General features: G+C 43.5%; 1 long non-coding RNA gene across 1 annotated transcript; it reads right to left on the bottom strand.

Annotated features, from left to right (window-relative positions):
• Positions 1 to 857: 857 nt before the first annotated feature.
• On the bottom strand, positions 858 to 2,290 carry LOC125378338. Its single transcript, XR_007220205.1, has 2 exons — positions 2,092 to 2,290; positions 858 to 1,174 (listed from the first exon to the last, which is right to left on the bottom strand). It is a non-coding gene; the product is annotated as an uncharacterized LOC125378338 (long non-coding RNA).
• Between the last annotated feature and the right edge of the window lie 470 nt (positions 2,291 to 2,760).

Below are 2,760 nucleotides of genomic sequence, written 5' to 3'. Positions count from 1 at the left end.
ACTCGGGGTTCTAGTGTGGGATTCTACTCGGGGGTTCTAGTGTGGAAATCTACTCGGGGTTCAATCGGGGATACTACTCGGGGGTTCTAGTGTGGTATTCTACTCGGGCGCTCTAATGTGGGATTCTACTCGGGATTCTAGTGTGGGGTTCTACTCGGGGGTTCGATGTGTGGGATTCTACTCGGGGTTCTAGTGTGGGTTTCTAGTGTGGGATTCTACTCGGGGGTTCGAGTGTGGGATTCTAGTCGGGGGTTCTAGTGTTGAATTCTACTCAGGGTTCAATCGGGGATACTACTCGGGGGTTCTAGTGTGGTATTCTACTCGGGGGTTATAATGTGGGATTCTACTCGGGATTCTAGTGTGGGGTTCTACTCGGGGGTTCTAGTGTGGGATTCTACTCGGGGGTTCTAGTGTGGGATTCTAGTCGTGGGTTCTAGTGTTAAATTCTACTCGGGGTTCAATCGGGGATACTACTCGGGGGTTATAATGTGGGATTCTACTCGGGATTCTTGTGTGGGGTTCTACTCGGGGGTTCTTTTGTGTGATTCTACTCGGGGTTTCTCGTGTGGGATTCTAGGCGGGGGTTCTAGTGTGGGATTCTACTTCGGAGTTCTAGTGTAGGATTCTACTCGGGGTTCTAGTGTGGGATTCTAGTCGGGGGTTCTAGTGTGGAATTCTACTCGGGGGTTCTAGTGTGGGATTCTACTCGGGGGTTCTAGTGTGGAATTCTACTCAGGGGTTCTAGTGTAGGATTCTATTCTGGGAGTCTACTTAGGGGGTTCTAATGTAGGATTCTACGCGGCGGTTCTAGTCTGGGATACTACTCGGGGGCACCCTTCAAGATAAAAACAGGAATAGATCATCAACCATTTATTTCTCAGTAACAAATACGAGAATGGAAACAGCAACATTCATATATGATGACAATACTTACGTTGCCATTCAATAAAAAATACCAAGGTCTATCAGCACTGTACGTGCCACGTGACAGAGGAGAAAAGAATTCCAAGTCTCACGTTCGGCTCTTTCCGTTAAGCCCGGAAAAAAGACAGAATGTTGGCAGAATGTTGGCAGAATGAGAATGTCCCCGAGCTGCACCGGAAGTCAGTGAATAACTGTGACGTCATAGCACTATCATCCTCTCCGAAAAAGATGTGGTCGGTAGTTCGGAATCCTGCCGAGCAGAGGAAACTTAAACGAGTTAAAGGGGTTCTGGGAAAACGGAAATTTGTATTAATGAATTGCATAGACTTAAATAACACAATACTGGTAGATATATAACACAAATTGACTTCCAGAAGACATCTACATCATGAAAAGATCATGTGTGCATGTTACAATGCTGAACAGCCTTTAGAAACAGTGCATTGTGTATATGTAACATATGACACACATTAACATCACCATACAATACAAAATGGACACAGCCCTCTGGGATGTAGCCTTGCTCCAAGGCTAACTGAAAGATAAGTCCATGTGTGGTAATTCTATCCTAATAATCCCCAGTCTCTTATAGGGACAATGTGTTATTATTATTTACATAATCTAGACATTATGAGTTAAACTAAGTATTGCCTTAGAGACTTGCCCAAGTCTATCTGGGATGCAGTATATACAAACGTGTGCCGGTACAGGTATTTGCCTCTGTTTACACCTGAGCGGTTGGGGTGCCCTTGGAGATCGCTAGTACACAAGTGTAGGGAGCATCGTATTTCACCAACCCCCAGGATTACAGACCTTTACAATAAGATCTTGCGTCAGATTGAAGCCCTTGCCAGCTTTCGGGGATCGTTGCAAACTCTTTCGGCTTGTTACAAAACAAAGCACATACATGGAGCATTGCGTGTGTGACGTCGGCCGTGTAGTTACTGAAGGTTGAAGGCAGTCACGGTGCAGTGATTACCCAGACATTATGCTGCTCTAAGTTAACTTAGACTAACATCTCGTCTTTGAAATATTTTACAGATAAAAACAGTTGTTAAATTACAATTGTGAAATATAATAAAAAGGAGCCAAGATACTCTCTTATATAGACTTGCCAAATAGTCTAAACTGTATTAAACATATTTGTTTCAGAGTCTGTATACGTACCAACAAACCAATCAATCTACAACTTCTTTTGCAGATGCGACTTATCCGCGGAGTCAATTTCGAGCAGACGAGTCAAAGACGTAGATGTTGGTGGGTTGTTAGATAAAAACGATATCCGTTGGGGGTCATGTGCCGATAGATATGCAAATATTAAAAGTCAAGTAGGGACAACTTTCAGTGTTAACAAACAAACATGGCGTCGCCCTTGTCATTCGGGTTTCTGTCTACTAAACCTGTTAATCGCGCAAAGCTTGCGTCGCGTACCAACAGCGGAACCAGTTTAATAGACTAGGGTTACAGTAGCTTCCCTTTGATAAAGGGCAGTTACTCTAGCGAACAGACAACTGGATTGCCGCGAAAGGCAAGTAGAAACAATTAATGTTGCCAATTGTTGTTATGCCTGAATGTAGTTACGCCACTGTATATAAGAAACAGGTTTCAGTTGGAACTATATTGACTGTTGTCACTGTCCGACTGACACATCACTTACCTTCTGACGTAATATAGCAAATTCCTGGACAATTTGTAATGTTTAGGCAGTGTTTAATTTTGTTTGTGGGAGGTGGGAATGGATTTTTCGAGCACAGATTTGAAGAATGACATTATATGATAAAGCGGTTGTTGATCACGCGTGTGTGTTTGGAGATGGTAAATATCCTGTCCTTGGAA

The sequence above is a fragment of the Haliotis rufescens genome, unplaced genomic scaffold (genome assembly GCF_023055435.1).
Source record: "Haliotis rufescens isolate VD_foot unplaced genomic scaffold, xgHalRufe1.0.p SCAF_12, whole genome shotgun sequence".
In the NCBI taxonomy this organism is placed as follows: domain Eukaryota; kingdom Metazoa; phylum Mollusca; class Gastropoda; order Lepetellida; family Haliotidae; genus Haliotis; species Haliotis rufescens.
This window is presented reverse-complemented; position numbering and strand designations above follow the sequence as displayed.